The sequence below is a fragment of the Cucurbita moschata genome, unplaced genomic scaffold (assembly GCF_002738365.1).
Source record: "Cucurbita moschata cultivar Rifu unplaced genomic scaffold, Cmos_1.0 Cmo_Scf00033, whole genome shotgun sequence".
Lineage (NCBI taxonomy): Eukaryota > Viridiplantae > Streptophyta > Magnoliopsida > Cucurbitales > Cucurbitaceae > Cucurbita > Cucurbita moschata.
Window position 1 is genome coordinate 1,993,047 of NW_019268549.1, and position 21,022 is coordinate 2,014,068.

At 34.8% G+C, this 21,022-nt stretch overlaps 1 pseudogene; it reads right to left on the reverse strand.

Moving 5' to 3' along the window:
* Nucleotides 1-2,665: 2,665 nt before the first annotated feature.
* On the reverse strand, nt 2,666-20,694 carry LOC111430247 (annotated as a pseudogene).
* Nucleotides 20,695-21,022: the final 328 nt, after the last annotated feature.

The window sequence follows — 21,022 nt, forward strand, 5'->3', positions numbered from 1 at the left end:
AACTTTGGGTGGGTTACAATTTAGAGTAATTTAGAGTTATTGTATTTTAAGACTTTTTAAGGTTACATTTACATAATGGCTAATTATGGCCATAAAGTATGAATGTTACAACTCTTGGAATATCTTTAATAGTTTTATTTTGAGGCTATATAAAGCCATGTATGTTGTATTTGTAAGTCCATGTATGTTGTATTTGTAAGTAGACTTGGAAAATATAGTAAAAGAAGCATTTGTGCTTTTTTTTAACCAATGGCTAAGTTTCTTTGCAATTCTATGTAGTTTAGGTTGCATGTAAAATCATTCAAGCTCGACATGATCAATCTTGCTTGTGGAGTGATTCGAATCTCTAACAAGTGTTCTTGCTTTGAGATATTTGATCAACAAGAATCATTCAAGCTAGACATGATTGATCTTGCTTGTGGAGTGATTTGAATCTTAGACAATATTCTTGCCTTGAGATATTCGATCAACAAGGTAATCTAAATCTTATTCCCCTTGTATTGATTCCTTATCTTATCAACTTCTTGCCTCACTTACATTTTAGGTGTAGGCCAATCTTTATAGCCTTCACTTTCTCCTCATCAACCTCAACACCATTAGATGAAACTACAAACCCAAGAAAGTTAACTTTTTCCATGCAAAAGCTACATTTCTTTAAATTTACGTACAAACATTCGTTTCTTAAAGTAGTCAAAACATTGCGTACATGGGTAATATGATCAGCTAAAGATTTAGGGTAAACAAGGATGTCATCAAAATAAACAACCACAAACTTATCTAAGTATTCTCGTAAGACGTGGTTCATTAGTCTCATGAATGTACTAGGTGCATTAGTTAATCCAAAAGGCATAACCAACCATTCATAAAGACCATACTTGGTTTTAAAAGCTGTTTTCCACTCATCCCTAATATGCGCATGAATTTGATGATAACCCGATTTTAAATCAATCTTAGTAAAAAGACTACATCCATGGAATTCATCAAGCATATCATCTAATCTGGGAATTGGATGCCTATACTTTATAGTTATCTTGTTTATAGCCCTACAATCAACACACATATGCCAAGAACCATCTTTCTTAGGTACAAGAATAACTGGAACTGAACAAGGACTCAAACTTTCACATACATACCCTTTAGCAAGGAGTTCACTTACTTGCCTTTGTATCTCTTCAGCCTCCTTTGGATTAGTCCTATAAGCTGGTCAATTTGGAATGGGCGTGCCAGGAATGAAGTCAATCTTGTGTTCAATCCCTCTAAGTGGTGGCAAACTACTAGGCATCTCTTCGAAAAATAAATCTACAAACTCTTGCAAAAGCACAACAAAATCACTAGGCAAAGAAGGGTTAAACATGTTAGTAAAGTAACAAGACCCCTTGCACATAAGTACAAGAATAGTCTGGTTAGAGAGCAAAACATTCCTAACCTCACTTGATCTAACATACAAGCTTACTAATTTGGCTTTTCTCTCTTTTTTTCCTCTAGGCTGAGTGTTACTCTCTTGCTTTTCACTCAAGCTCTTTTTTTCACTTGATTCTTTTTCAATCTCTGCTTTTGCATCAGCCTCTTGCCTTTTCTTTTCAACTTTGCAATGATCAATAAATACATCTTTTGGAGACAATGGAATAAGAATAGTTTTTCTACCGTTGTGAGTAAAAGACTATCGATTTGCATACCCATCCTACATTACTCGACGATCAAATTGCCAAGGCCTCCCCAGTAGTAAATCTCCAACATGCATGGATGCAACATCACATAAAACATCGTCAACATATTTTCCAATAGTAAAAGAAACAAGAGCTTGTTGAGTTACTCGTACTTCCTCATGATCATTCAACCATTGAAGCTTGTAGGGTCGTGGATGTAGTTGTGTCTTTAAATTAAGTCTTTTAACCAGAATGGAACTCACAACATTGGTGCAACTACCGCTATCAATGACAACACTACAAGGTACAGCTTGAACAAGACACCGAGTTTGAAATAAGTTCTCCCGTTGGTCTAGGCCGTCCTCCTTAATGTGGGTGTTTAGAGCTCGTCGAGTAACTAAAGATATATGTGTAGGGTCCTCTTCACTAAACAACTCACTCTCATCAGTTTCCTCATTTATGTCGTCATGTGCCTCGTTGATAAGGCAAACCTAATCCTCAGCCCAACGATCCAAGCTTTTGTTGAAGCAAGAACCCTTGAATCAAAGTTATTAACACCTCCTTATACGAAATTTGGTTCAACCAAGAGATAAGGCTAGAATTAGACTATCTCTTATGATCGAAGATCTAGAAGCAAGATTTGAAAACCTTGTTCTAAATTGAGTCACTCCACAATCTAACTTGATCAAGGCTTGATTGAATGGCTCGGGTGCAACTCTACCACAAGAATTGCTTGAAACTTAGAAATGGCAAATATGATGCTCGAATTTCTACGGGAAACGTCTCAATTTGAGATCTGAATTACATTCATCCACGAATCCGTATTTTACATAAAATATTGTGGGTATTTATAGTCTCCCGACAAAAGACGTTTGTGGCCGAGATTCAATCCCAATCCCCTTTAATCTCCACAACTGACGAAGTCAATTTTGACCAATTGACCATTGCAAAATGAAAACAAAAAAACAATAAAATTTTTCAACAAATGTTGATATGTTTGAGTGGCTAAAGAAATCAATTTTATATGCATTGTTATTAATTCTTTCAAGGACTTGATAAGGGGATGTTCTTTATGTAACTTTGTCTTCTGTTGAGATAGGAATCGCTCCTTGCGAAAATGTATCCAAAACCTAGTCACCAGGTTTAAAAATGATTTCCTTCCGTCCTTTATTAATCCTTGAAGCAACTTTGAAATTTTGGTTCTCAATTCTCTCCTTCACCTCCTTGTGCAATGTTTTGATCAAGTCTGCCTTACTTGTGGCTGCGTCACTCGCAAACATATTAGAAGGAATAAGAAGCAAATCAAGAGGCGTAAGTGGATTAAATCCATAAACAACTTCTAAAGGAGAACAATGAGTTGTACTATGAATTGCTCTATTATTTGCAAACTCTACAAATGACAAACATTCATCCCAAGACTTAATATTCTTAGAAATAATAGCCCTAAGCAATGCTCCTAATGTTCTATTAACTGCCTCAGTTTGCCAATGTGACTGAGGATGACATGTAGTTAAAAATAACAATTTGGTACCTAATTTACCCCACAATACTTTTCAAAAGTGACTTAGAAATTTAGTATCCCTATCACTAACAATTATTCTAGGGATTCCATGTAATCTTACTACTTCCCTAAAAAATAAGTCAGCAACATGTTTTGCATCGTCCGTCTTGTTACATGCAATGAAATGAGCCATCTTACTAAATCTGTCTACCACAACAAAAATACTATCTTTACCCTTTTTAGTGTGCGGTAAACAAAGAACAAAATCCATAGATATATTAGTCCAAGGTTTATTAGTTACATTAAAAGGAGTGTACAATCCATTTGGTTGTGATCTAGATTTAGCTTCTTTGCATTTAAAGCATTGACTACAAAATTTATGAACATCATGCTTCATTTTCGGCCAAAAGAAGTGTTCATGCAACATATTATAAGGTTTATTAATCCCAAAATGTCCCATTAAGCCACCACCATGTGCTTCTTCTACAAGCAAATCTCTGATAGAGCATTTAGGAATACAAAGCTTACTTTTCTTAAATAAGAATTCATGAAACATATAATAATCATCTACAGCTGTTTTTGTAAGACAAGATGCATAAATAATTCCAAAGTCGTGGTCATCTCCATATAATTCTTTAATATGCTCAATCCAAGAATTTTTGCACGGAGAGAAGTAAAAAGATTGTACCTTCTAGATAAGGCATCAGCTACCACATTATCCTTACCTTGCTTATATTTGATGACATACTGAAATGTTTCAATAAACTCCACCCACTTTGCATGCCTACGGTTCAGTTTGCTTTGACCCTTAAGATAGTTCAAGCTTTCATGATCAGAGTGGATCACAAATTCTCTAGGCCATAAGTAGTGTTGCCACACCTGCAATGTGCGAACTAAAGCAAACAATTCTTTATCATAGGTAGGATAGTTCAATGCTGCCCCATTTAGTTTTTCACTAAAATACATTACGGGTTTGCCATCTTGCATCAAAACAGCACCTATGCCCAAATCACTTGCATCACACTCAATTTCAAAAGTTTTATCAAAGTTAGATAAGACAAGTAATGGTGCATTGGTTAATTTATTCTTAAGCTCAGTACATGCATTCTCTTGCATATCTCCCCATTTAAAAACAACATTCTTTTTCACTAAGTCATTGAATGGTGCAGCTATGGTGCTAAAATCTTTTATAAATCTCCTATAGAAGCTAGCTAACCCATGAAAACTATGAATGTCTGATAAGATAAGGAATCACTACAAAGGGAATAAGATTCGGATTACCTTGTTGATCAAATATCTCAAGGCAAGAACACTTGTTTGAGATTCGAATCACTCCACAAGCAAGATCGATCATGTCTAGCTTGAATGATTCTTGTTGATCAAATATCTCAATGCAAGAACACTTGTTTGAGATTCGAATCACTCCACAAGCAAGATTGATCATGTCGAGCTTGAATGATTCTACATGCAACCTAAACTACATAGAATTGTAAAGAAACTTAGCCATTGGCTAAAGAAAAGCAAAAATGCTTCTTTTACTATATTTTCCAAGTTTACTTACAAATACAACATACATGGCTTTATATAGCCTAAAAATGAAATTATTAAAGGCATTCCAAGAGTTGTAACATTCATACTTAATGGTCATAATTAACCATTATGTAATTGTAACCTAAAGTAAATAAAAAGTCTTAAAATACAATAACTCTAAATTTTAATTCACCCAAAATTTATAACAATCAAACTTCATTCTTCTTCAATGTGGCATGAATTGAAACATTCTTTTGATCATTTTGACAACTTTTTCTTCACATCTTCATTGATGTTATATTGTATGATTGATGTTTTTTGGTTCATAGCATTCTCCACTTCTTCAAGAGGATTCGTCCTCGAATCTATTTGTGAAACTTTGCTGCAAAAAATAAGTTATGGAAATACGAAGGATCTCATAACACTCTCTCTCGAGTATACACTCAAGGAATTTGAGGCCACTCTGTTGCACTCATTTACACAAATGAAGCTCTCATTCTCACCTCTCAAATTTTTTTGTAGAGCCCAGATTGGATTTTTATTTTGGGTCAATTAAAAACTAAAAAGATAAAAACAAATTGAAAAAAACACAAAGGAAACATATATCTGAACTTGAGCCTGAAGCTTTGATACCAAATAATAAGATAAGGAATCACTACAAGGGGAATAAGATTCGGATTACCTTGTTGATCGAATATCTCAAGGCAAGAACACTTGTTTGAGATTCGAATCACTCCACAAGCAAGATCGATCATGTATAGTTTGAATGATTCTTGTTGATCAAATATCTCAACGCAAGAACACTTGTTTGAGATTCGAATCACTCCACAAGCAAGATTGATCATGTCGAGCTCGAATGATTTTACATGCAACCTAAACTACATAAAATTGCAAAGAAACTTAACCATTGGCTAAAGAAAGGCACAAATGCTTCTTTTACTATATTTTCCAAGTCTACTTACAAATACAACATACATAGCTTTATATAGCCTAAAAATGAAACGAAGGCATTCCAAGAGTTGTAACATTCATACTTAATGGCCATAATTAACCATTATGTAATTGTAACCTAAAGTAAATAAAAAGTCTTAAAATACAATAACTCTAAATAACTCTAAATTGTAACTCACCCAAAATTTATAACAATCAAACTTCATTCTTCTTCAATGTGGCATGAATTGAAACATCTTTTGATAATTTTGACAACCTTTTCTTACATCTTCATTGAAGTATATTGTATAATTGATGTCTTTTGGTTCATATCAACGTCACTTGCATTTTGTGGTGTTGGCCAATCTCTGATTGCTTTAACTTTCTCTTCATCTACTTCTACTCCATTTTTACCAACTATGAAGCCAAGAAAGTTAACTTTGTCCATGCAAAAACTACATTTATTAAAATTAGCATAAAGTTTCTCTTTTCTAAGTGTAATCAAAACTAACTTAACATGCTCCACGTGCTCATGCAAGGTCTTTGAATAAATTAAAATATCATCAAAATACACAACAACATGTTTTCCTAAATATTCTCTCAAAACATGATTCATTAAGCGCATAAATGTACTAGGAGCATTAGTTAACCCAAAAGGCATAACAAGCCATTCATATAATCCAAACTTAGTTTTGAACGCGGTTTTCCATTCGTCTCCTACATGCATTCTAATTTGATCAGATTTCAAGTCAATCTTTGTAAATAAACATGAATCATGCAATTCATCAAGCATATCGTCTAGCCTAGGAATAGGATGTCGATATTTTACCGTGATTTTGTTGATGGCTCTACAATCCACGCACATGCGCCACGTTTCATCTTTCTTTGGCACCAATAAGACTGGTACAGAACATGGACTCAAATTCTCTCGTATATAGCCCTTCTCTATAAGCTCCTCTACTTGCCTTCGAATTTCTTTAGTCTCAGTTGGGTTGGCTCTATAAGTTGGTCTATTAGGAATTATTGCCCTTGGAATGAAGTCTATTTTATGTTCAATACCTCTAATGGAAGGTAGTCCTTTAGGGACTTCATCTTGGAATACGTCATCAAATTCCTGTAAAAGAGATTGAAACATACTAGGCAAAGACAAATTATTATCGTTAGAGACCAAACATCCTTCCTTGTACACAAGTACAAATATGATTTTTTGTGAGAACATTGCCCTTCTAACCTCTCCAACTCTAGCCAAACAACTCACATTCTTTCCTTTTTTTTTTCCAATTTCATTCTTTTTTTCACTATGGTTTTCTCGTTAACTTTTCTCTATTTTTTCACTCAACTCTTTTTTCTCAAACTCTTTCTTTTTTTCTTCCAACTTTAATTGATCAACAAATACATTTGCAAAACTCAAAGGTACAAGAGTGGATTTTCTATCATCTTTTACAAAAGAATACCGATTCAAATAGCCATCATACATAACCCTCTTGTCAAATTGCCATGGTTGACCAAGCAATATGTCTCCAGCATGCATTGGTAAAACATCACAAAGAACTTCATCTTTATATTTTCCTAAAGTAAAAGATATTAAAGCTTGAGAAGTTACCTTCATTGTTCCCCTGTCATTGAGCCATTGAAGCTTGTACGGTTTAGGATGGTGTTGGGTTGGAATTAGCAACCTTTTGATCAGCATTGTACTTACGACATTGGTGCAGCTTCCACTATCAATTACATGACTACAAGGAGTCCCCTTGACTAAACACCTTGTGTAAAATAGGTTGTCTCTTTGATCATCAACATCATTCTCTATAACTTGAGTTTTAAGAAGTCTTCTGGTTACAAGTACCAAATGACTCCCATCTTCTAGTTCCTCCTCATTCTCCTGGATTTCCTCTTCAACTAGCTCATTACGGTCACTTTCCTCACTATCTGTGACAACTTGTCCATTCTTGATGATCATGACTCTCTTGTTAGGACAATCACGACTAAGATGACCAATTCCTTGACATTTCCAACATTTGATGTCTCTATTTCTTTCTCGAATCTCCTTATATTCCTCCGCTTTCTCTTTACCCTTGGAGGTCTCAACTTTGTTCTTTTTGTCAAGATCATACTTGCCTCCAACTTTGAAATCTATCTTTTCAATATTTGCATTCTTTTTCCAAGTGTTGAAAGTAGTAGACTTTGAAATACCATACCTCTTGGAGTTCTCCTTCTCCTAAGCTAATTGCCCTTCGATTTTGACAGCACGGTGTAACAATTCTTGCATGTCAAAGTACGCTTGCCTATCCACGTGATGAGCAAGTTGTCGGTTTAACCCACCAAGAAATCTAGCCATTGTATCTTCCTCATCTTCATCAAGACATGCTCTATTCATAAGAGTCTCCATTTCTTTGTAATATTCTTCAACACTTTTGGACCCCTGTTGTAAAGTATAGAGTTTTTGCTTGAGTACTCGAGAATAATGCTTAGGAATGTACCTTTTTCTCATTAATGTCTTGAATAACTCCAACGTTTCAATTGGTTCTTCATAATTTCTCCTCCACTCTGATTTCAAAGATGTTCACCATATAATGGCGTAATCACAAAATTCAGCCACAGCAAGCTTCAACTTTCTTTCTTCACTGAACTTGTTGCCATCGAAGATATGCTCAATTTTGCTCTCATATTGCAAATACTCCTCTGGATCAGATCTCCCATAGAAAGTTGGATATTTTAGCTTTACTCCCCGGACTCCTTTTTCTTTTTCTCTCTCATACTGATACTCCCTCTCAATTCTTTTTAGTGCTAAAATTTCTCTACCCTTTCTTCTGACTCTTCCTCTCCCTCGACCGACATCTCTCCCTCCCCTAGAACTATGTCCCGCTAAAAGGGTGACATTGTCATCTTCTTCATTTTCAACTCCTTCATTCAAGAGTACTTCCCTCCCTTGAAGATTACCTCAAGCTATTTCAATTCGCTCCATCTGGTCTGTCAATGTACTAATAATTTGATTCAAATGAGTAATTGTTCCGACCTATGCTTCTCTCCACCTAGCTTCATTGATCTCCCCTCCATTTCCTCCATCTTGGTTCATGATTGTACAAACAGTAGTGGAATATGTTTAGGACCTCACACACTCAACTCACTGATTTTACACTCAGGGACACTCGTGTTTATACACACAAAGGTAGGCTGTTTGGGAAAGTGACTAAATTATGATCAAGCTAATATATCGGTAAAGCAATTCTGGTAGTAGCAAGCTATTCAAGGCAATCAAGATAAGTTAATTATGAAATAACAAAAAAATAAAAAAAGACATGAACAAAAAAAAAAAAAGGACACGAAGATATTTTTGGATATAATTGCACACTGAAAAAAAATTCCAAAAAGAAAGGATGTGAAGACTTTAAGAACGATCTAACTCTCCTTTTTATAGATTTCGGAAAATTTAGAAGTTATCTTCAAGCGTAGATTATGAGAAAAAAAAATATATATCAAACACAACGGTTCTAGATTTAGATGGATGAAGAAAAAGATGTGAATCAAAGTTTATTTGATCTTCAAATAAACATGTAAATGATCTAAAAAAAAAAAAAGATAAATATCGTTTATAATCAATCGTAAGAATAAATATGATTAGGCTTGTGGGGAATAATTAGGCTTGTTGATTTAGAATAGAATTTCGAAGAAACGGAGAGCATAAAACAGATAAAGAGTGCTTCAAATCGAAACCCTATTTCGGAAACCCTATACTCGAATGTTTGAAGTACGTGCTAAAAAAATTGAGTCACGGCCGACGTTTTTCAAAACTTTTTTAGGGAATGATTAGGCTTGATTATTTAGAATAATATTTCTAAGAAACGGAGTGCATAAAACAGATAAAGAGTGCTTCAAATCGTAACCTTAATTCGAAAACCCTAAATTAGGACGTTTGAAGTACGTGCTAGCTTCAAATCGTAACCCTAATTTGGAAACCTCAAATTGGGACGTTTGAAGTACGTGCTAAAATATCAAGTCACGGCCGACGTTTTTCGAAACTTTTATGGGGGGCTTGTTGATTTAGAATAGAATTTCGAAGAAACGGATAAGAATCACGGTGTTCCAAATGAACCTATTGCCAAGAAGATTAAAAAAAATGTCATGAAGATTCAAATGAAATATGTTAACAATAGAATTTGAACTTACGCGCAGAGAGCTCAATTAATTTCAAACCTATCGCATTGCCACTTAAGCACATCAACATTTGTTAGAAAGAACTATGTTTAAATTCATAAATTATGTAAAAGTCAAATGGTCAATTTGACTTATTCTTTGTGGAGATTAAAGGGGATCGGGAATAAATCTCATCCACAAATGTCTCGAATAAATCTCGTCCACAAATATCTTTTGTCGGGAGACTATAAATACCCACAATATGTTATGTAAAATGCAGATTCGTGGATGAATGTAATTCAGATCTCAAATTGAGACGTTTCCCTTAGAAATCCGAGCATCATATTTGTCATTTCTAAGTTTCAAGCAATTCTTGTGGTAGAATTGTACCCGAGCCATACAATCAATCCTTGATCAAGTTAGATTGTGGAGTGACTCAATTTAAAACATGGTTTCCAAATCTTGCTTCTAGATCTTCGATTGTAAGAGGTAATCTAATTCTAGCCTTATCTCTTGGTTGATCCAAATTTCATATAAAGAGGTGTTAATTACTTTGATTCAAAGGTACTTACTGCAACAAAAGCTTGGATCGTTGAGTTGAGGATTAGGGTTGCCTTATCAGAAACGGAGAGCATAAAACAGATAAAGAGTGCTTCAAATCGAAACCCTATTTCGGAAACCCTATACTCGAATGTTTGAAGTACGTGCTAAAAAAATTGAGTCACGGCCGACGTTTTTCAAAACTTTTTTGGGGAATGATTAGGCTTGATTATTTAGAATAGTATTTTTAAGAAACGGAGTGCATAAAACAGATAAAGAGTGATTCAAATCGTAACCTTAATTCGGAAACCCTAAATTAGGACGTTTGAAGTACGTGCTAAAAAATTGAGTCAAGGCCGACGTTTTTCGAAACTTTTGTGGGGAATGATTAGGCTTCATGATTTAGAATAGAATTTCCAAGAAAGGAAGAGCATAAAAGAGATAAAAAGTGCTTCAAATCGAAACCCTATTTCGAAAACCCTAATTGGGACGTTTGAAGTACGCGCTAAAAAATCGAGTCACGACTGACGTTTTTCGAAACTTTTGTAGGGAATGTTTAGGCTTCATGATTTAGAATAGAATTTCAAAGAAACGGAGAGCATAAAAGAGATAAAAAGTGCTTCAAATCGAAACTCTATTTCGAAAACTCTAATTGGGACGTTTGAAGTACGCACTAAAACACCGAGTCACGGTTGACGTTTTTCGAAACTTTGGTGGGGAATGGTTAGGCTTCATGATTTATAATAGAATTTCGAAGAAACGGAGAGCATAAAAGAGATAAAAAGTGCATTAAATCGAAACCCTATTTCGAAAACCCTAATTGGGACGTTTGAAGTACGTGTTAAAAAACCGAGTCATGGCCGACGTTGTTCGAAACTTTTGTGGGGAATGATTAGGCTTGATGATTTAGAATAGAATTTCGAAGAAATGGAGTACATAAAACAGATAAAGATTGCTACAAATCGAAACCCAATTTCGGAAACCCTAAACTGGGACGTTTGAAGTACGTGCATAATCAACCGAGTCATGGCCGACGTTGTTCCAAACATTTGTGGGGAATCATTAGGCTTGATGATTTAGAATAAAATTTTGAAGAAACGAAGTGCATAAAAGAGATAAAGAGTGCTTCAAATCGAAACCCTAAACTGGGACGTTTGAAGAACGTTATAAAAAAACGGAGTCAATTAGGCTTGATGATTTAGAATAGAATTTCGAAGAAACGGAGTGCATAAAACAGATAAAGAGTGCTTCAAATCGAAACCCTAAACTGGGACGTTTGAAGAACGTTATAAAAAAACGGAGTCAATTAGGCTTGATGATTTAGAATAGAATTTCGAAGAAACGGAGTGCATAAAACAGATAAAGAGTGCTTCAAATCGAAACCCTAAACTGGGACGTTTGAAGAACGTTATAAAAAAACGGAGTCAATTAGGCTTGATGATTTAGAATAGAATTTCGAAGAAACGGAGTGCATAAAACAGATAAAGAGTGCTTCAAATCGAAACCCTAAACTGGGACGTTTGAAGAACGTTATAAAAAAACGGAGTCAATTAGGCTTGATGATTTAGAATAGAATTTCGAAGAAACGGAGTGCATAAAACAGATAAAGAGTGCTTCAAATCGAAACCCTAAACTGGGACGTTTGAAGAACGTTATAAAAAAACGGAGTCAATTAGGCTTGATGATTTAGAATAGAATTTCGAAGAAACGGAGTGCATAAAACAGATAAAGAGTGCTTCAAATCGAAACCCTAAACTGGGACGTTTGAAGAACGTTATAAAAAAACGGAGTCAATTAGGCTTGATGATTTAGAATAGAATTTCGAAGAAACGGAGTGCATAAAACAGATAAAGAGTGCTTCAAATCGAAACCCTAAACTGGGACGTTTGAAGAACGTTATAAAAAAACGGAGTCAATTAGGCTTGATGATTTAGAATAGAATTTCGAAGAAACGGAGTGCATAAAACAGATAAAGAGTGCTTCAAATCGAAACCCTAAACTGGGACGTTTGAAGAACGTTATAAAAAAACGGAGTCAATTAGGCTTGATGATTTAGAATAAAATTTTGAAGAAACGAAGTGCATAAAAGAGATAAAGAGTGCTTCAAATCGAAACCCTAAACTGGGACGTTTGAAGAACGTTATAAAAAAACGGAGTCAATTAGGCTTGATGATTTAGAATAAAATTTTGAAGAAACGAAGTGCATAAAAGAGATAAAGAGTGCTTCAAATCGAAACCCTAAACTGGGACGTTTGAAGAACGTTATAAAAAAACGGAGTCAATTAGGCTTGATGATTTAGAATAAAATTTTGAAGAAACGAAGTGCATAAAAGAGATAAAGAGTGCTTCAAATCGAAACCCTAAACTGGGACGTTTGAAGAACGTTATAAAAAAACGGAGTCAATTAGGCTTGATGATTTAGAATAGAATTTCGAAGAAACAGAGTGCATAATACAGATAAAGAGTGCTTCAAATCAAATCCCTATTTCGGATACCCTAAACTTGGACGTTTGAAGTACGTGATAAAAAAACTGAGTCACAGCCGATGTTGTTCGAAACTTTTGTGGGGAATGATTAGGCTTGATGATTTAGAATAAAATTTTGACTAAACGGAGTGCATAAAACAGATAAAGAGTGCTTCAAATCGAAACCCTATTTTGAAAACCCTAAACTGGGACATTTGAAGTACATGCTAAAAAAACCGAGTCACGGCAGACGTTTTTCAAAAATTTTGTGGGGAATAATTAGCTTGATGATTTAGAATAGAATTTCGAAGAAACGGAGTGCATAAAAAAAATAAAGAGTGTTTCAAATTGAACCCTATTTCGGAAATCTTTAACTGGCACGTTTGAAGTACGTGCTAAAAAAATCGAGTCACGGCCGACATTTTTCGTAACTTTTTTTGGGAATGATTAGGCTTAATGACTTATAATAGAATTTCGAAGAAACGGAGTGCATAAAACAGATAAAGAGTGCATCAAATCGAAACCCTATTTCAGAAACCCTAAATGGGACGTTTGAAGTATGTGCTAAAAAAACAAAGTCACAGCCAATGATGTTCGAAACTTTTGTGGGGAATCATTAGTCTTGATGATTTAGAATACAATTTCACCGAGTGCCTAAAACAAGATAAAGAGTGCTTCAAATCGAAACCCTATTTTTGAAACCCTAAACTGGGACGTTTGAAGTAAGTGCTAAAAAAACCGAGTCACGGCCAACGTTTTTTGAAACTTTTGTTTGGAATAATTAGGCTTGATGATTTAGAATAGAATTTCGAAGAAACAGAGTGCATAAAACAGATAAAGAGGGCTTTAAATCGAAACCCTATTTCGAAAACACTAAACTGGGACGTTTGAAGTACGTGCTAAAAAAATCGAGTCACGGTAGACGTTTTTCAAAACTTTTGTGGCGAATAATTAGGCTTGATGATTCAGAATTTAATATAGAAGAAACGAATGCATAAAACAGATAAAGAGGGCTTCAAATCGTAGCCCTCATTTGAAAACCCTAAATTGGGACGTTTGAACTACGTCCTAAAGAAACCGAGTTGCGACCGACGTTTTTCGAAACTTTTGTGGGGAATGATTAGGCTTGACGATTTAGAACAGAATTCCGAAGAAACGGAGTGCATAAAATAGAAAAAGAGTGCTTCAAATCTAAACCTTATTTCGGAAACCCCAAACTGGGACGTTTGAAGTGTGTGCTAAAAAAATCGAGTCACAGCCGACGTTTTTCGAAAATTTTGTGGGGAATGATTAGTCTTGATGATTTAGTGTAGAATTTCGAAGAAACGGAGTGCATAAAACAAATAAAGAGTGCTTCAAATCGAAACCCTATTTCGAAAACCCTAAACTGAGACGTTTGAAGTACGTCCTAAAAAAACCGAGTCACGAGCGACGTTTTTTGAAACTTTTTTGCGGAATAATTAGGCTTGATGATTTAGAATAGAATTTCGAAGAAACAGAGTACGTAAAACAGATAAAGAGTGCTTCAAATCGAAACCTTATTTCGAAAACACGAAACTGGGACGTTTGTAATACGTGCTAAAAATACCGAGTCACGTCCGACGTTTTTCAAAAATTTTATGGGGAATAATTAGCTTGATGATTTAGAATAGAATTTCGAAGAAACGGAGTGCATAAAAAAGATAAAGAGTGTTTCAAATTGAACCCTATTTCAGAAACCTTTAACTGGCACGTTTGAAGTACGTGCTAAAAAAACCGAGTCATGGCCGATGTTTTTCGTAACTTTTTTTGGGAATGATTAGGCTTGATGACTTATAATAGAATTCAAAGAAACGGAGTGCATAAAACAGATAAAGAGTGCATCAAATCGAAACCCTATTTCGGAAATCCTAAACTGGGACGTTTGAAGTAAGTGCTAAAAAAATAAAGTCACGACCAATGATGTTCGAAACTTTTGTGGGGAATCATTAGTCTTGATGATTTAGAATACAATTTCGAAGAAACAGAGTGCCTAAAACAAATAAAGAGTGCTTCAAATCGAACTCCTATTTCTGAAACCCTAAACTGGGACGTTTGAAGTAAGTGTTAATAAAATCGAGTCACGGCTGACGTTTTTCAAAACTTTTGTGGGGAATGATTAGGCTTGATGACTTATAATAGAATTTTGAAGAAACAGAGTGATAAAATAGATAGAGTGCTTCAAATCGAAACCCTATTTCGAAAATCCTAAACTGGGACGTTTCAAGTAAGTGCTAAAAAAAAAAAGTCACGGCCGATGTTGTTTGAAACTTTTGTGGCGAATGATTAGGCTTGATGACTTATAATAGAATTTCGAAGAAACGGAGTGCATAAAACAGATAAAGAGTGTATCAAATTGAAAACCTATTTCGGAAACCCTAAACTGGGACGTTTGAAGTAAATGCTAATAAAACAAAGTCACGGCCGATGATGTTCGAAACTTTTGTAGGGAATGATTAGGCTTGATGATTTATAATAGAATTTCGATGAAACGGAGTGCATAAAACAGATAAAGAGTGCTTCAAATCGAATCCCTATTTCGCATACCCTAAACTTGGACGTTTGAAGTATGTGCTAAAAAAACCGAGTCACGGCCGACTTTGTTCGAAACTTTTGTGGGGAATCATTAGCCTTGATGATTTAGAATACAATTTCGACGAAACGAAGTGCCTAAAACAGATAAAGAGTGCTTCAAATCGAAACCGTATTTCGTAAACCCTAAACTGGGAAGTTTGAACTAAGTGCTAAAAAAACCGAGTCACGGCTGATGTTTTTCGAAACTTTTTGTGGGGAATGATTTAGCTTGATGATTTAGAATATAATTTCGAAGAAACGGAGTCATGGCCGACGTTTTTCGTAACTTTTGTGGGGAATGATTAGGCTTGATGACTTATAATAGAATTTTAAAGAAACGGAGTGCATAAAACAAATAAAGAGTGCTTCAAATCGAAACCCTATTTTAAAAATCCTAAACTGGGACGTTTGAAGTAAGTGCTAAAAAAACAAAGTCACAGCAAATGATGTTTGAAACTTTTGTGGGGAATTATTAGCCTTGATGATTTAGAATACAATTTCGAAGAAACGGAGTTCCTAAAACAGATAAAGAGTGCTTCAAATCGAAACCCTATTTTGGAAACCCTAAACTGGGACATTTGAAGTAAGTGCTAAAAAAACTGAGCCACGGCCGACGTTTTTTGAAACTTTTGCGGGGAATGATTAGGCTTGATGATTTCTAAAAGAATTTCGAAGAAATGGAGTGCATAAAACAGATAAAGAGTGCTTCAAATCGAAACCCTAATTCGAAAATCCTAAACATGAACGTTTGAAGTACGTGCTAAAAATACCTTGTCACGGTCGATATTTTTCGAAACTGTTGTGGGGAATGATTAAGCTTGATGATTTAGAATAAAATTTCGAAGAAACAGAGTGCATAATAAAGATAAATAGTGCTTCAAATCGAAACCCTAATTTGGAAACCCTAAACTGGGACGTTTGAGTTACGATCGACGTTTTTCGAAACTTTTGTGGGGAATGATTACGCTTGATGATTGAAAATAGAATTTCAAAGAAACGGAGGGTACAAAACAGTAAACGATTGCTTAAAGTTGAAACCCTAATCCAGGACGTTTGAAGCACGTTTAAAAAAAAAAAACCGAGTAAAACAAGATGTTTTTCAAATTTTTTGTGGGAATGATCAGGCTTGGTTATTTAGAATAAAAATTCGAAGAAACATAGGGTATAAAACAGTAAAAGAGTGCATGAAATCGAAAACATAATTTGGAAACCCTAATCTGGGACATTTGAAGCACATGCTAAAAAACCGAGTAACACTTGACATTTTTTAAAATTTTGGTGAGGAATGATCGGGTTTGATTACTTAGAATAGAATGTCATAGCAACATAGCGTATAAACACATGAATAGAGTGATTAAAATCAAAACCCTAATTTGGAAACCCTAATCCAAAACGTTTGAAACACGTGCTAAAATAACCGAGTCACGGTCGACGCTTTTTGAAACTTTAGTGGGGAATGGTCAGGCTTGATGATTTAGAATAGAATGTCGAAGAAACGAAGTGTAAAAAATAGTAAAATAGGATAATATACAGATGACCTATTACAAAATTATATACAGATGACCAGGACTTCAAAACTATTTATGCATCTTGTCTCGCAAAAAAAGCGATGGATGATTATTATGTGTTTCATAAATTTTTAATTAAGAAAAGTATGCTTTGTAATCCTAAATGCTCTATAAAAGCTTTGTTTTTTTATAGAAGCATATGGTGGTTCCTTAATGGGACATCTCAGGATTAATAAAGTTTATAAGATGTTTTATAAACACTTCTTTTGGCCGAAGATGAAACACGATGTCCATAAGTTTTGTAGCAAATGTTTTAAACGCAAAGAAACTAAATTTAGATCACAACCAAACGGATTTTATACTTCTTTGAATGTACCTAACAAACCTTGTGTTGGGTTTTATGTCCTAAAACTCATAGTTTGTAAACAAAAACATATTTCTATTTTCAATAAAGCTATTATTGATGTTTATTCAGTAAAGATTGTTATTGAATAAAGTGAAGTTTACAATTATTAATCTAAATTCAATAAACTAAGAACACTCTGACTATAGTATGATTACTTGAATTATATGTAGAGACATAAGAGTGGATCAAGTTCAAGTATATAGTCAAAATGATCTATAGTACAGGGATAAGGTTTAGTACCTTATCCTGGGGACACTATGGATATGACCCACTTTTATATATGACATAAACAATGTGATCATTAAATTGTACATGCGGAGACATGTGAGTGGGGGCGTCCTATGCAATGAGTATTGCATAAGATCGGACCATGAAGAAAATCACTCTCACTTTATAATGTCGTTTACTGTTGAGACTGATTTTCTTCCGATGACCTAGGTAACTCGATCTTAATCCTGAGCTAACCATGAACTCCTATTTATTCGGAATTATCCTTAGATTTGCATTCGTGAGAGTAGCTCGAGTTCGCCGACTCAATAGGCCTCCCATTTCAGGAGTAAGACTGGGTGAATGGCTGGAGACATGGGGTGCAAGATGGAATTCCCTACTACCCGCTTTTAGGGATAGAAGAGAGGTAGTTCTCTTAAGTACTGACTCTAGGTCTTGAACAAGCGGCCCCACCCTCTCATTGGCCTACTGACTCCAGGTCTTAAACAAGTGTTCGAATTCAAATTAGGGAATATGCACTACATATATATGATATATTTAACCGTATTTTTGTTTTATTTACGAATTAAACAAAAAGAGAGAATTTGAGATATTTAAATATCTTAATCAAATATGTGTCGGAATTGATTGGGATGGGCATTTGAATTAATATTAAATATTAATTAAATAGTTTAATTAATCCTTTCATATTACTTTAATTTGAAATTAATTATTTAAATTAATTGTTGAATCAAAAGGAAGAAAGTCAAAATGTTGACGGAAAAATCCATGTTTAAGTCAGTGGAATTTTGAGGTGTCAAAATTTGGTTTAACCAAACTTGCATGCTTGCCAAATAAACCCCACAAATTTTAGTGAAATTTTGAGTGTTAAAATTTGGTTAACTCAAACTGTCATGCTTGCCACATAATCCCAATCATTTGAGTAGAATTTTGAGTGTCAAAATTTGATGATCTCAAATTTGCATGAACATGCAAACATGACTCTTTAAATAGAGTGATCAAGGTACATGAAAGTTCTTCCTTGGAAAAACTTTGAGAAAAACTCTAAAAAACTCTCTCTTCATATATACTAAATCTCTCCCAAGTTTAGTCACTCACCGGATTCCACAATTCTGTTCTGAGGCTAGAGAATAGTGGAGAAGACACTAGTGGTGGTTTAAAACTGGTTCGTGAGGAAAAAGGAATTTGAACTACAAAGGGTTAGTACTCAAAACCTTGAGTTTTAATACTTATGAACATGCTATTTATTTATTATAATTAATGTTCTAAGAGTGCCTAATATACAAATTGCTTTCGCATGTGTTATATTAACTCCATCACCTTGGACTAATATATCTATAAAATTTGTTCTTGGTTTACTACACACTAAAAAGGGTAAAGATTGTATTTTTGTTATGGTAGATATATTTATTAAAATGAGTCGAAATGGATGATGCAAAGCATGTTGCTAACTTATTCTTTAAGAAAGTAGTTTATAGATTTAATACACTTCATTTGCTTCCTATTCTTTTTAATTTCCTGTTGACTTATTCTCCGATCAGAAGGTTTACTAAAAGGCGAGGAGTAAGGTATCTATGTCAGTACCCCCATTCCGGGTATCTCATACCGATTGGGTTAAATGAGTCAAGTTGGCTGGGGCTTGATTTTGATAATGTTAGAAAGTCTTTGAGAATCTTTCTAAGTAGATAGGATGACTCCTACTCGTTCTTGTCCCTTGGCGGCCGACGACTAGAATTTCTCAATCTCTTCTCTTATCCAAACTGGGAACTAGTTTCCAGGATCCATCTATTTTGCGACTCATTTTGTCCTTTTTGTATCGACCTATCATAGACGATAAGGAATCCAATTTGGTACCAAAAACGCGAATCCCGAATGCACATCCATCTTATAGAATTTCTTTCGTCACAGCTTTGAAAGAGGGTTTACAACCAACTTTCCATTTAAACATATTCGTTATTGTCATGACGATTTTGTTCCTATTTCGGTAAGAAAAAAGAGTTTGAAGCACAAGGATTTTCAGATCTTTTGAGCAAGGTAGGTCTCTATCTTTTACTCATGTGTATAGTACCAAGAGGATCACCAGTTGATTGAAGTAGAGGTCTCATCTTTCTAAGTAGACAGAAATCCCCAATTTGGAGAAAGAGGACTTGTTTGATCTTACAACCGTCAGTGTCTTAAAAAGCTCCTTCTTTCCTTCTTTCCTTTTTTGTTATTGTTGAAGGCAAAGCCAACCAGTTTTCGATTCTTTCTTTTTCTATTTATTCTTTCTCTTTTTCAATTTCAATTCAAGAGTCAGGCATAAGGAGAGAGAGAGTCGCGAAGTAGGTTTACTGAGGTGAAATTCAATAACAGCAACAAACTCCTTTTTTATGAAAGATATGTTGACAAAAATTTTGCTATGTGGAGGAAGAGATGTTTCTATTTCAAGTTGATGAGAAAAACTTTACATGGATAATCCTTATATAGGCCTATGGCCATACATGTACCAAATATTAAATAGTGAATCTACTTAATACATGTTCATTATGGTGATAAATGAATAATCTAATACACGTATCTACTATATGTATCTAACTCTTATGACTCTTCAAATATTAACCAAGTAAATGGATCTCTCACATACATGTATCCTACAAATTCATGTATCTATAAGTGCATGAAACTTGAATATCTAACATTCTCCCCCCTGAAATTTGTTTCTCCACGAACTTGGATGCCAAGCTTCTTCCTCAAATGTTGAAAGGCATCCGACTTTAATGCTTTTGTAAATATGTCGGGAATTTGATCACTCGAACTTACATGGTGCAATTCCACTGCTTTTGTCTTCACATGTTCTCTTATGAAGTGAAATCGAGTGTCAATATGCTTTGATCTCTCATGATGAACCGGGTTCTTGGCTAGAGCTATTGCTGACTTGTTATCAATGTAGATCTTGGTTGCTTCTTCTTGTTTTAGCTCCATTTTCTCCAATAATCTCCTCAACCATATAGCATGACAAACACAAGCAGATGCTGCTATATATTCAGTCTCACAGGTGAACAGAGTTGTTATAGATTGCTTCTTCGATGACCAAGCGGGGTGTCGCCAAGATCAAATACGAACCTAGTTGTACTCTTCCGATCTTTATGACTTCCGGCCCAATCACTATCTCTGAAGCCAACCAACTCAAGATTGCAATTTCGAGAGTAGAACAATCCATGATCAACTCTATCCCCATTATGTAACTGAGAATCCTCTTTGCTTCCTTCAAATGTGAGGTTTTCGGTGTCTCCATAAACCTGTTTACAAGTCCTACTCCAAATAGAATGTTAGGACGAGTGCAAGTCAAGTTGATATGAACCAAGAGATATTAATCATACAATATTGATAAGATAAGGAATCAATACAAGGGGAATAAGATTCGGATTACCTTGTTGATCGAATATCTCAAGCAAAGAACATTTTGTTTGAGATTCGAATCACTCCAGAAGCAAGATCGATCATGTCTAGCTTCAATGATTCTTGTTGATCAAATATCTCAAGACAAGAACACTTGTTTGAGATTC